Consider the following 15,809-nt stretch of genomic DNA (forward strand, 5'->3'; position numbering starts at 1 on the left):
TTTTCAACTCTGCTTATTGCTCTTTTTTATTTTCTTCCAATGAACAAATCTTTCTCAATTATAGGGAAGATTTCACATTAAAAATACTGGCACACTGGGTATCTCATTTATTTCAAGTGGTCTTAAAAGAATGTCTTTGTTTTCATTTGAATAATTCTATGTCTCTATTTAAATATTTTAACTTTTGACTAGTTATCACTTTTAACCCCCTTTTTTGTTTCAACATATAACACAGTATCATTTTTACCTTTACTCCCTATTACCCTCCATTCTAGTCAGAATTTATTTCATAAAAAAATTCTGGAGTTCCCGTGGTGGCTCAGTGGTTAATGAATCCGACTAGGAACCATGAGGTTGCAGGTTCGATCCCTGACCTTGTTCAGTGGGTTAACAATCCGGCATTGCCGTGAGCTGTGGTGGAGGTTGCAGACATGGCTCGGATCCCGCATTGCTGTGGCTCTGGCGTAGGCCAGCGGCTACAGCTCCGATTAGACCCCTGGCCTGGGAACTTCCATATGCTGCCAGAGCGGCCCTAGAAAAGGCAAAAAAAAAAATAAAAAGAAATTCTTCTTTGTTTTGTCCTTATGGAATTAATCATCTCACCCTTTCCTATACATTAACTGTTTGTATTTAATTCAATTATTTTAAGTCCCCCCCAAAATTTTGTGACCTTCGGTTGTGAGACAGAGAAGCCTTAAATAGAAAGACAAGACATACCCTTCCTAAAGGATCTTGAAGTTCTTTATAGGAAAAAACAAATTTAAATAATAGGAAAGAAGATTATTTATTTCCTAAGATTATTATTGTAATTGAGAGGTTTTAAAAGTGGTTATTACAGACAAACTCAAAAAACAAATAGCATTTTGATTATGTTTTTTTTTTCCTAAAATATAAGAAAAAATATCTTCATGGTAGTAAAATTCTGGGGAAAAGAGTTTAAATAAGAGAATAAAATAATGCATAATGATTCATACCATATATGTGTATAAAGTTTTAAAATATTATGTGATAACATATATGATATGCTATTTTGTCCTCTTCTTGTTCAACATACCTTTTAGTTATGACCATTTCTAATGAATGAAACTTCAGGAACAAAGAAACAGAGATGTTCTAAGCGAAGAAAAATTTTATGCAATGTTCAGAATGCACGAAATGTGTTTAGAAAAGAACAGTTAGGCTAGTTTGTGCAAATTGAGTATAGTTAAGTTATTAATAGAGAGGAAGTCAGCCCATATTTTAGAGGCTCCTAAGTGTGGTACAGATAAAATTATATCTAATACAGGAAGAGATGAAGAGTCAGTGAAGGATTTTGAGTAGGAAAAAGTGTAATTTGGAGATTTAATATGACAGTGATCTCTAGAATTCATTCGTTTACCTGAGAAGTATGACAGTTGTTAGCTTTCAAGAGTCCAGAAAAGAAACATGGAAAATAGACTCAATTTTGTGTTTGGACCATAAATGAAGGGAGAAATGAATCCGTTCATCCTGTGTGACAAGGGAATTATGCCTTTAGGATTTATAGAAAAACAAATTAGCACTCCTTACCACATTTGTGTGTGTGTGTGTGTGTGTCTGTGTGTGTGTAATTCCAAGAAGTGAGCATCCGGAAGTTTCCTTTTTTCTCTTTCTTTTTAAAAACAACTTTACTATATGCCTCCTTAGAGCAGTAGGCAGTGCATCAGTCTCATGAAAACAACCTGACTGAGATCTAATTCATGCATAATACAAGTTATTTATTTATCAAATCAAATCATTGGTTTTTAGCATATGCTTGAAGTTATGCAACTATCACCACAATCTATTTGTAAACATTTTTATCAGTCATTTTCTTTTTATGGAATGTTTGTATGTGAGCACAAACACATGCATAGTCTCATATTTATATATTCGTACATATACATGATTAAACACTGGTATATGTACAAGCATCTATGAATATATAGAGACATAATAATGTGTGTGTACATATATGTGTGTGTCTATACATACACATTCATTTATTCAAACACCAATACATCATTTTAATATCAGTCAATTTTATTAGCCAGTCATTTCACTCAGGAAAAATTTATCCCATAGTTCGGTCGTGCTCATTGATTTTCAACAGTGTTAACTTAGTTTAAATTTGACTGATTACATTAATGTCCCAACTTGTATATCTGTGCGTGTGCAAACATATATTTAATTTTACTTTTTTCTAAGAAGTTTGTATTGATTTATTTGCTACTTATGCTAAAAATATCCTCCAAATTTTCATATTTGTTTCACTTTTAGGACGATTGTTGGGAAATAGTTTAGTTTAGGAGGTATGCTTCAATCTTAAGGATCTATCCTCTTCATAAATGTTTAAAAGACCTTCCCAAGACTTATATTAAATCATTATTTTATGATATTGGCCTTACACATTAATTTTTATGATTTTACAGCTTATTTTTTGATTTGTGACATTGAAAGCTTGCCATTGAATTGTAAAATATTTGGTAAAGTTTATTTTCTCTAATTTTTCCACAAATTACACATTAATATAATTTAGAATATAAAGTCACATCTTCCATTATTTAACAATGTGAATGTTAATTAACCATTAAAATTTCCTGTGTCCAAGTAAAGATATATATCTCTTTATATAAAATTATTCATGCCAACAGATTCAGTTAGCCTTAATCCCTCAGTGTATTTTACTAGCCATGCTTTATAGCACACATAGAATCCCACATTTTTGGTGTCACTAGCTGACTTGCAGATGAGTAACTTAGATTTAAATCTAGCTGATGAACTTATTTGCTCAATATCGTGATTTATATGTCTTATTGCAAATACCCTCCCCCCCAACCATAAACATTACAACATATGATTTGGAGCCTTAAACTTGGGAAATAAATTATGGCCAACTCTATCTTTTTTAAAATTAAAAATAATAACTTATATACATTGTTGGAAAAATAATGAAATAATGAACTTTGGCTTTAGACTATATAATTTTATTTAATTTGTGTGTGTAATAAAAATCACTCAGAAAGAGGTGATTTGTCCGTTCCCCATCCCCTGAATCTTTGGGTTGTTGTGATCATGAATGCCACAGTCAAGAGGCTGCTTGATGGTAAGATTTTCTATACTCTTTCAGAGAAAAGGATCTTTGACCAAAAGAAGAAGTGATTTATTTGGAAAAGTTATTGTTTACAGAAGTGATAGAGTAGTATGTGCATAAGAACAACCTATTCATCACCCTATGGTAGTTTATATCTTGTTATTACTAAGAACTTAACTTAAAATAGAAGGATAAAAAGTGTTTGTACTAAAGAAATGGTGCTAGAATGAATTAATGAAGTGTCATGTCCTCTATCAAAACATTTAATAGGCAAGTATATGCTAACGTCTGGTGCCTGTACTTTTCTAGGCACAGTTTTGATTTGTTTTTTCATATCTCCAATCTAAATTTATTGATATTGTTCATTTAAATTGAAGGAGAAAATATTTATCTTGTAAAATCTGACTAATTTGTGACAATATTTAATTTTAAATCAAAAGAAAATATTTATAATCACCTACTAATTGTAGGGCACAATGTGGGTGCTATATTATTTCTATTTAATGAAAATGTATGTATAAATGTAAGAAGTTTGGAGAACCTCTGAACATACATGCATCACTTATAGTCAAAGTGCAGAAGAATTTTATTTTAAGAGATATTCTTACTTGTTTCAATGGGATGATCAAGCATTGTCTGGGTACCATAGAGAGAATAAATAGCCTGCAAAATTCATTATTCTTCAACTTCATTCCAAAATTTTATGTGCTTATTGGGTGAGTACTAGCTGTATTTCTGAAGTGCAGCTTCTGGAAATTCCATCAAGAGTCACATCTGTGTGGTCATAATATATGTTCATTGAAGGAAGAGATTTTTAGGAGATTCATGAAGCTTTAGGAATTTAGCACAAAAATGTCCCTGATGGTAGAAATGCACTCTTCATAAATGAGTACTATGAGTGGATGAAGCAGTATATCACAGCAGATCAATAACCAGCATGATGTACTGTCTCATGGCAAATTTTCTCTCTGAGTGTAACATCCAATAGATCAATAGAAAAATAATTCCAAGCGAAGAGTTGCTGGCAAATAATTATATCTGAATTATTTCCATTGATATTTTCCCTTTAGTATTTTAGTTCAGCTTAACCACCCCAAAGAGCCAAAGCAGTAAAATTTAATCAGGCAATAGAGATTTGGGAATATACTTGACCTACTTCCTATGAAAATACTAACTTGTCAATTATTTTGTTTAGGAGATTCCCCCTCTCTCACTCCTGATAATTGTGTTTTCTTAGTACCAAATACAGACCAAAAAAACCCCCAACGAAATATGATTCTCTTTCAAATTCTACTTAGTTATGCAAAAAGCATTCATAGAGTACCTCCTTCTGTTTCAGACTTAGTGTGAAATGCTGAGGATGCAAATAAAAAGGAGATGGACCACGCTCTCCTCAAGGTAGGGATACTCTAAGGAGAGATACACCTCTAGAGAGTGCAGTTAGTTTGCATTAAGAATGACTTTGGAAAAAAGACCAAGTCTAAAGTGGTATTAGAAGGAGGAATGAGAAGTTCATGTCAGATATATATGCATCCCAGGAACAATGGAAGATTGAGGGGAGCACAGGGCAAATGCACATGATGGAGACAACCAGCTATGTTTCAGAATATTTCTCATGTTGTTGCTGTTAGCGGTCCACCAAAACTAAGGAACAACCTTCTTTTAAATCTTAAAGAGGAGGCCAAGTGGTCTTATCTTTCTCATAGCCACATACTGACATATTGCTACACTTCAGTCTTTGGAAGAAAATTTTAACTGGAAACAATTTTCTAACTGTATTGGAATTGGACATTGTTAAAATGGGCCACCCAGCATCTAAATGACACTCACACCCTATTTGAAAATGTCCCCACTCTATGAATCTTTTGAAAGATCAGAATTTATCTCTCATGAAAGAGTGATTATAAAAAGAGAAGGAAAGAGGAAAATAAAGAAGTAGGACGGAAGAGAAGAGAAAAGATAAAGAAAAAGAAATGTGGTGAAAATAGACAATGAAACCCAGGAAAGTAGGAGGGAAAACAGAGGTGAAGACAAGGGGAAGAGGGGAGGAGGTAGATGGTGGGGAGTTTGGGTTTGATAGATGCAAACTATTACATTTAGAATGAGTAAGCAATGGAATCCTACTGTATAGCACAGGGAACTATATCCCGTCTCTTGGGATAGACCATAACAGAAGATAATATGAGTAAAAGAATGAATATATGTGTGTGACTGGGTCACTATGCTGTACAGTAGGGTTGACTTAACACTGTATATAAACTATACCCTAAGAAAAATAAGTTTAAATAAAGAAAAAAAAAGAAAGAGGCAAAAGGAGGAGAAGGAGGGTTAATTAGTATTCAGTATTTAGGAGAAAGGAGTTTGTGAAGTGGAATCATCTGAATTGTGAGCAGTGAGGAACAGAACAAAAGCAGTGTACAGCATGTGTTTGATGCCAGGACAGACACAACATGGGAAAGGATCATTTGACTTGACAGCTTCCCATTCTGAGTATCTCACTGCACAGACAGCTCAGGACAGTTTAATTGCCATTGTTTATGCCTGGGTGTGGCAGCGCGACTCTGCACTAGGCTAGAGAGGTTATTGAGACTTGACTGTGCAGGATTTCTACAAATCGGGTTTTTGTAACTTCATGAAGTGGTTCATATAGTTGGAAGCTTAATGTTCTTCTTCATCAATGTCAATGAGAGTTTAAGATGAAACAAAATTCAAAGAATCTATATGGCAGAAATTACTCTAAAACTCTGCATTCTCTAACATCTCCAGATTTTATACATTACCACAATCTGGCATTGAAAATACTGTGTGGTTCATTTTAACATTCAGTATGATACATGGCAGAAATTTTATAAACCAGTGTCACGTTTGTTTATGACTTTGTGTTTTAAACATATTTTAAACTGTCTTTGACATCTTCTGTATATATACAGATGATATACATGAGTCAAATAAACAGAAGGGAAGGCATTGGAAATTCATGCTAAATATGCGAGAAATAAAGGTCACAATTCTTGCATAAATGATCTCTAACATGAATAAGAATAAAATAATTTAGATTAAGAATGGATTTAACCACAGAAGAATCACTTAAAAAACATATATCAACTAGGGTTTTTGTTTACAGGCTCCAAAAATCAGACTGAGACTTGTCAAACCAAAAAAGAGAATTTGAAGCATTCACAAAAAAATATGGAGCTCAGGAATCAGGCTCATAAAGGATAGGAGCTTGGATGTTGTGGGTGGCCTGCATTACATCCCCTGGGCTAATCTGTGATTCGTGTCAAAGTTGTGCATGATGACAGTGTCCTGCCTGAAGCTAGTACTCCACAAGTGTCTTCACTTTTTCTGCCTCAGGGTTTCTCTGTAGCCTGGGGAGCTTGCTCTGCCTGCAGGTGTAGTCTAAGTGGAGAGGAAAAAGGGTGGCCTCTGGGACAGCCCTCAGCCAATGGGGAATAAGTGCAGAGGATAAATGTCCCAACCTTCAGACACACCTGTGTCTAAGGTATTCTCCATACTTGTCTAGCACACATTCCTATGCCCAATTTAGAGACCTAGGTTAATCTTGCTTCTTCATCTCTGCTATATATTCATTCAAATTCTCAAGTTCTGCTTTTGGAGAGACCCAAATTAAGATAATAGAAAATAGGAAAGTGTCAGTAATGTCTCTAGAAGTAACATGTGTTCTTCAGAGTATTATCACAGATTCAATTATTATCAGCTTTGAGCCACTATCCCAGTAGAACAAGGAGTAAGTTTCCTTTTGCTTTAGCCTGACCTGTGGGTCTACTGATTGACTAGAAAAGGGTTGTATTAGTTTATTTTTTTTTATAGCTTATGTAACATAAACTTAGTGGCTTAAACCAAGACAAAACTATTATGTTATACTTCTGGAGGTCAGGAATTTGAAATGAGTCTTACAGAGTTAAAATCAAGATGACAGCAAATTTGTACTCCTTCTGTAGACATCAGCGAAGAACAGTTTCTTTGCCTTTTCTAGCTCTTAGAGCCACAGTATTTATTGGCTCGTGGGTCCCTCCTCCATCTTCAACCTGTGCTTCCATCTTCATATCACTTTTTCTGATTCTGACTCTCTTACCTCTTTCTTATAAGTTCCTCTGTGACTACACTGGCCCATTCCAATAATACAGGATGTTTTTCCCATCACCAGATCCTTAATCATATCTACCATGTACCATTGACATGCAAGGTGACATGCTGATTTGCTCTGGAGTTGTGGACAGGGACATCTTTGGCTACAGGAGTATAGCACCCTGACAGTGACCATGGATTTATCCAATATGGGGAAGATATCTCTTCCAGAATAAATGTGGGATGGTGACAAAAAGACGGCAGGAATCACAAGCAATAAATGTCATTACAAAAAAAAATTTCCCAATTTTATGTTTTATGTTTTTTCCCAATCGTTCTTTTGAAAACACTAATTAATGGTCTACCACATCCCAGTTATTCTGCTAGGCCCTAGATGAACCTAAAATTATCCCTACCCTCTAAATATCTTGCAGCCTACTGTGTTTAAAAAAAATAGGCAAGGATCAAGTTTTGAAATGTATCATCTTTGTCTAATAGTAATTTGGATTCATATTGGATCATTCAGTAGAAATTTTAGAATGCAGATACAACTTCCTTTAGATAAACTAACTCCTCTTACATTTCACAAATCCTAAATACAAGTGGAAACAACCCTGACCCTTGAAAACTGCACTTACACAATACATGCACATGTGCATCTCTATACTTGAGTGTTTGGGAGCATTCTGTTTTAAGCATGGTCTAAGAATTATTGAAAAATATTCCCTAGAAGAAAAATATGTCATGACTGTGGAAGTGCCTAATTTTCTAACATCTTACACTTTTTCTTCCTTAATTTTGCAAACCCTTAAAATGGGATTTATCTATTGCAGTTGTTAAAACCGAATGTTTGTATTCCTCCTCCAAATTCGTATGTTGAAATTCTAATCCTCAGTATGATGTTACTAGGAGGTAGGACTTTTGCGGAGGTAATTAGATCATCTGGGGGGAGCCCTCATGAATGGAATTAGTGCCCTTATAAAAGGGACCCCAGAGGGCTCTCTTGTTCTCATTCTACCAATTGAAGATAACATGTACTCTGCAACCCAAAACAAGGTCCACACAGAACCTGATCAAGCTGGCACACTGCTCTGAGACGTTTAGTCTCAGAAATGGGAGAAATAAATTTCTGTTATTTATAAACCACCCAGTCTATGATACTTTGTTATAGCAGTTTGAACTGGCTAAGACAGTAGTTTACCAAACCTGCAACAAAATTTGATTCTATTTAACTTACTACCGCAATTTGCCCCCCACCTGAGCCCACCACATAAACCTTCTGCTGAAAGGTCATTTTCAGTCCCAACCTCCTCTCACATTTGCTTGGTAAAAATACTTTGTTTTAACACATAGCGGCCTCTTATTTGACTTCTTACCCATCTCCACAAAGGAAATCAGTATTCAATCCCCATGCAACCTCTGTGATAGAATTAATTACATGCATATGTTCATCATGTATTGTAATCCTTATTTAAACATGTACAGCTTTTATTGGAGACTTCTCTGAGATCAAGATCTAACATATTGTCTGGCAAAATATATAGTTGCAATAATGATTTTAATGAATGACACTAAATGAATTGAAACTAATTGAAGTAAAAGATAAAATGTGATCAGAGTAGAGGACATTTAGGAATTAGGTCTTTTTAAGTTGCAAACAGTGATCAGAGAGAATGATAATTCCAAAAATATTATCCTGGTATGAATGTAGAAAAAAGAAAAAAATAGAATTTGACATAAGATTCCAAAACAATTTAGGTGAAGAGAAGAAACAGAATTAGCACCATGGCCCTGAGAATAAGATATTGCTAACTTTGAAACCATCTTTCCATTTAAATTTTTACAAACTATAATTACTCTTGAAAACATTTGCTTAGGTCAACTTGTTCAAGAAAAGTTGTATCCCAGCATATGGGGGAAAAGAAAAATGTTCACCAGATGTTTCTCTGCACAGCAACAACAAAAGAATATATCTGCTGTTACTATGTTTAATTTTTCTTCCTAGGACTCCAATTACATCTTCAAGTTGTTTAATTTAGTCTAATCTTATGAATTTACTTTAAAGTTCTTTCTGGGAGTTTTCTAGGCAGTCTCATGCAATCTTTTTGTAGCTAATGAGTGATAACAAAATCATTTGTTGTTATAGGCGACAAGAGTTTTTCAACATATTGTTAGTCCAGGGAAGTTATCAAATTTTGATTATTTGATTCCACTTTGTCTTTGTAATTGTTACTATGGAGATAGTAAAAAATATTTTGATTGGCTAGGAAGGTATGTAGTTTCTTTCCAATTTTGTTCTTCAGCATAAAAATGATAGAAATAGTTCATAGCACTTGTGTCATATCTCATTTTTAACATTTACCACTAAAGTAAATTAATTACTGTTTATGTCATCTCTGGAAAGTAGGTATTTCCTGGATTTCAAAATAATTTTTTTTTATTTTTATATATGTATAGTTTAATCAAGTGTTGACTAAAGTAGTGGTAGAGGAAAAAATGTATACCTTAAATACGTTTTAAACTTAGAAACAACTCTCTTTCTAAAACAAGGATGGCTTGTATTTTGAAATTTATATAAAGTACAACAGAGTGTCATGGCAAAGTTTTTTAATGGATATGTGTTTTCCACCATGAAAACAATAATAAGTTTGCTTGTCAGCTTGTCAGCTTAAATCCTGCTCAAATTTCTTTCACATGAAATATGAACTAATAAGTGTAGAAGGAATAATATAATTTTTACAATCACCATTTCACAAAATCTATAGTAAAAATGAATTGAGGAAAGAATCATGAATTGACCCTAAACGCTGAGCTAGAGATCACTGAACAGACTCTTTACATACCTTCAAGTTATCACCTCACAGATTAATCATTCATTACAAAAGGAAATTGTATATTTTTTACAGCATAACAACCAGGCAGACACCACTTTAATTAAGTGATGAAACTTAACATCACCAACAATGAAACAAATTGACATCACATGCCTGAGGGTGTGATACCCTGAGAATAGCACAATAGCACCTGTAAGGTATTAATGTAAAAAAGTAAATTAAGAACCTGAATCTAATTATGAGGAAATACTCAAGTAAGGCTAATTGAAGTACACTTTGTAAAACAAATGACCTGGAAATTTTAAAAATATAGCAATGCTATGAAAGAAATTAAGTCATCCATCGGTCAAGCTGTTAAACTGTTCTCCTTTAAATAGATTCAAAAGATATGGCATTGATTGGGCCCTGGTTTCAATAAAGAAAATCATTTAAAAGACATTGCTTTGCTAATTGGAGACTTAGAATTCTGACTTTAATGGGATAACTGCATTGTTTCAATACGCAATTTATTAAGTTCAGACAGTCTGTTAAGAAATGAGTACAGAGAATATTATTTTGTTTTTAAGCTAACTTCTCTTGGTCTTGTATTTACTCTAGTTACTAATTAACCCTTCAGCTTTGCTCCGTTCCAAATTTATATAAAGAGTTGTATGGAATTACACCTGATATCTCCTTTATATTTTTCAACCCACTGAAGTTTAGTTTCCAATGCTACCACTTCATGAAACTTCTCCTGCCATTTATCATAAGTCCAATGGAACTATTTTAATTAACACCTCCCTCAAACTTCTTTTGTTCTTAATCTCTGGGATACTATCATCGCCTTTTATTTCTGCCTTTCAGTTGTTTCTATTAGCTCTGTTAGTTCTATTAGTTTCTCTTTGTCCATTTCATAAAAGTGGATATTCCCAAAGCTTTTTGTCTTCATCTCATATTTCCTTCCACTTTACATGTTCTTTGTGGTGTGTTTTTATTTGGCTCCAGTATTTCCACTTTCATTTTTATAGAAATGACTCTCAACCCACATGGCTAACTCAAACCTACCTTCAGATCTCTACATCTAAATATCTGTGAGCAGTCTCTACCTGGATATTTCAAGAACCCTCTAGCTCAAAAAATCCAACCTTGAATGTGTTATTTTCTTTCCAAATCTACTCACCTTCATTTATTTCTTATTTGTGTAAATATCTTCCCTATTTCCTACTAAAAATCTTTGGATTCATCATAGTTCTGTTGTAGTCATTATTCAGTAATCATTACACAATTAGATTCTATCAGATTTTCCCAACTTACTTTCCATTCATTTTTAATTAATCTCTAAATCTTGCAGTTAAAACTTTAGAATGACAGAACAAATGTGCTCTCTCATGCTCACTGCTATTGACATTGTCTAAATCTAAATAATCTACTATCTTTTTAGACAGGAGTAACAATATCCTTGAGTCTAGATCAACCTGCTTCTTAAGAGACCTCAGTCTGCACAAGAGTAGTCTCTCTTCCTTATATAATTTATTTTTCACTGCTGTCATTGCATTCTTCATTAACTCCCCCATAGTCTTCAGGATGCATTTTATATTTCTATGTGTAACATACAACAGGATTCTTCATCTGCCTTGTGCATACTAATCAAGACTCATCTCCACTTGCTCCATCACTCTTTACACTCGAATAGTAATTGTGTTTCTTTAAACATGTGCTTCCTTGTGTCTCAAGCCTTCACCTTTACAGTCATTTCTACCTGGAAGTTCTTTCCCTGAGTGTTCATCTGATGAACCCTCCCTCAATTTTAGGTTCAGATTCTACTTCCTCTGAGAAACTTGTCCTGGTTACTTATCTTGGGCATTTTTCAACACTACTTCAGATGCTGTTTTCTTGTGCCCTGTGTCTATTAAAGCAGTGTCTCAGAGATTTAATCAGTCATAGCAATAGTAGTTACTGACTAGAACGAACTGATTGGTGTCACTGGAGGCATGCAAAGAACTTAAGCTGACAGAGAGAATGTATACAATTATGCACTGACAGTGTGATATACATTTACATGAGCACAAAAGAATTCATTGGATATTGTTTAATCTATCTTTTATTCATTTCACTGATCAGATATTAACAGCCTTGTTTTAGACATAGAGTCAAAGGAACAAAATAACTTTTGCAAAGTCATGAGTTACCTTTAGTCATTTAGAATCACAACACAAATCAGTATAGCTATGAGAATAAAGCATTCTACTTTAATTTAATGTGTCTCTAAATCTCTGTAGCTTCCCATCTCATCTGTTAGAAGCAATTTATAAAGATGGGTTCTATTGGTCTTTCTGACAGTCTATTTAATTTTTAAATTGCATGAATGGTATTATTACAATAAAGTTAATTTTTATGATGGTAATAATTCATGCCCAATGTAGCAATTTGGCTAAAATATTTTACACAAAAACATCAGCTGAGAGGTAACTCTTAACATCTTGGTATACTCTCCTAATTTTCTTTTTCAAGACCCTGTATTGCAGTGGCAATAAGAAACAGTCTTTATCATCAAAATCAGATTTTAATCTTGGATCCAGTTGCATGACATTGGGAGGTTATTTAGCCACTCTGTTACAGATGAGACACCTGTATTTCTCATCTGTAAAACAGTGATAATAATATTTGTGTCAAAGGTTTATTATTGAAGCTTAAACAAAATTAAGCATGTATGATGCTCAGAACAGAGTCTGTATTTGTATATGCAATTAATAGATATTGGTGTCTTTAGCATATTTTTCATTTTGTGGTCATATTATAATTCATTATTTTATACTGTGATTTATTAATTTTATATAATAACATATTATTTCATGTGCTGTGAGATGTTTCCAGAGTTGGTAATACTTTTAAAGACATATATCCTCTCAAAGATAAAAAAAAAACCAGCATCACTTCTTTATGAAATACTCTCCATTTACAACCCTTAAAATTTTAAGTTTTACACAGAAGTACTGTCCCTCAATAAATAAACATAAAATCTGTTTTTGAAAGTTGAGGCTCTTTGGGATAAAAAACTGAAAATAGTGTAGGTATTTAAGAACATTCAGATGTTGTACAGACAACACACCTTCACTGTAGCTTTAAAATTTACATTTTTAGTTAGATACTTGGAAAAAAAATGCAGCAGAGTGTAATAAGAATAAGTCATAGTGGATGATTTATTACATCTTTTTCACCACTGAAAAATCACCTTACTATTCTGTATTACAGAAAACTCAAATACATTGGTCTCTGAAAGGTTCCTGGACTACCAAAAATCATGTTTTTAATACTTTTATGGTTAGACTACAGTTGTATAACATAATTAAACACGCTTTTATATGACATTACAAAAATTTGATGAAATGGAAGTCTATTTTTAAAATGGTCAAATTATAATTCATACACCATAATCAAAAGTACTAATTTTCCTGTCAATGGCTGCTTGATTCTTGATCTAAATCTTAATATAATTGCCTTAGGAAGGTATAAAGATAAACATAGTTCTAGTTTTATATATAATTCCCCAGATCAAAGGAGAATATATGATATTTAGGAATACATTCTGTGGCTATGATCTTGCCCTTAAGTTCTGCTGTTTGATAAGTGCTGATTCGAAAAGAAGCTTCGGAGCATGAATTATAAAACAGTCTTTTTCATATGCCACCCGAAATAATTTGTTTTCTATTTTTTTACTCAATCTAAGCACACAAACCCTCTCACACACACTCACAGATATGTGTATGCATATTGTGTGTTCAAACAAGGTGTAGCAATACTCAGTGATATAAAGATAAATTTACAGCCTCTGCCATCAAAATGCTTAGACTCTAGTATTGATGTGTATAAATAAGAGCAACAATAACTACAACCACCACAAAATACTATGCCTTGCATTTTGCCCTTTGCATTTTGCTAGATCTTTACGCATATTATCTAATTTTAAACATTAAACTTATGAAGTTGGTATCATTCATCGTATTTTACCAAATGAGTTAAATAAGGAAACAAAAGAAAATAACTTTCTGTAGTTGCACACCTTAAAAATCACTTACACCTCACCCCAAATACTGTCAAGTAAGCTCTACTGTGCCCTTTTGGAAGATTGAGAGGAAACCTATAACAGAGGTATTATTCAATTGCCAGGAAACTCTGAGAAAGGAGCAATCAAGCATGGTGGAGGAGATGAGGAAGTCTTCATGTATTTTATAACATTTGAGGTGACAGTTAATAAAAGAGTTGTAGCTAGCTAGGAGTCAAAAAGATATTCCAGCAAGATTCTTGCCTATTCATTCAATTTGGAGAATTATTACATATGTATTTTGGTTTCCTAAGAAAAGATTTTTGTAAACAGCATAAAGAATCTTCTGATAAGCCAAAACCAAGTTTACATTTCCTCATACGGAATTTCAAACATTTTAGCTAGTGTCATACACGCAAACAGAGGTTTTATCTACACAAAGTCAAGTGTAAGACCAAGGTAATAATTTAGACAAATCAAGTAAAATCACGTTTATACTTACCTACTCTCTGGTTTCACTGACCTTTGGTAGCTTGAGAATTATTCATCTGTTTAACCTCGATTTGCTTATATAGGCATAGCTTGCCCTAAATGACGCTTATTGGAAAGGAGGGATTCAATTTTCTATATTTGGTTCTCTCAGCAGAGAAATGAAACTATGTATAAAATATGTTGCACCTGATATTTAGAGAGGAAATTTGTTTAACATAAACATTTTTCTGGACCAGTTATGTACGTTAAATTAGTGATCACACATGTTTTATTGCCAAGTTGGTGTAATAAATCTCTCAGATGCCAATACCATCTGGCCATCCATGCCCACTTGCGAATTTCATGTGTCATTTTGTACCTGCCATAGTTCCATACCCACGCTGCTCAGCATCTGCCCTGAGTTAAATGCTTCCTTTACAAATCACAATTAATGGGAACATCCTGAGTTGTGAGTAAAGAATTTGCGAAAAAAAATTGTCACACATCCCAAAATATAGCCTGAGATGTCACTGAACAGATGTTGAACTAAAATAAGTGTGATAATATAAAGACAAAAAAATACTGTATCTTGCTGATTTGACTAGGTGATTTTATTTCTAGTCCCTATTTACATGATAACTATTTAAGAACTTTTTTTTTCATAATGCACTTTAGGAAATAACAGTGGTATAAAAATGTAACTAGTCATAAAAAGTGTAATTAAAACACAAGTCCATTTGTTTTCTAAATTACATAAGAAAAAATTCAGAATCACTGCTTATAAAATCCTTGCTCCTTGCCTTGGAAGCCTATAGAGATATTTTTGTAGGCTCTTTAGAAAAGTGAAATAGTTTCATTGGATTCTAGAGCTGGTATTTCCACTTTTAATGTGTCACTCAGGTTGCCATTCAGCATTCAGAAACATTTAAACAGTACACACTCTGTACAAATTATTATTATTACTATTATTTGTCTTTTTGCCTTTTCTTGAGCCACTCCTGCGGCATATGGAGGTTCCCAGGCTAAGGGTCGAATCGGAGCTATATCCACCAGCCTACGCCAGAGCCACAGCAACGCGGGATCCGAACCGCGTCTGTGACACCACAGCTCACGGCTCCTTAACCCACTGAGCAAGGCCAGGGACCCAACCTGCAACCTCATGGTTCCTAGTCGGATTCGTTAACCACTGCGCCACGATGGGAACTCCCAAATTATTTTTAAGAAGAGTTCAAAAAGGTATAAAACATACACTATATGTCCTCAGAAACTTACTCTCTCTCTACACACACACACACACACACAC

This window comes from Sus scrofa, chromosome 8, assembly GCF_000003025.6.
Source record: "Sus scrofa isolate TJ Tabasco breed Duroc chromosome 8, Sscrofa11.1, whole genome shotgun sequence".
NCBI lineage: Eukaryota > Metazoa > Chordata > Mammalia > Artiodactyla > Suidae > Sus > Sus scrofa.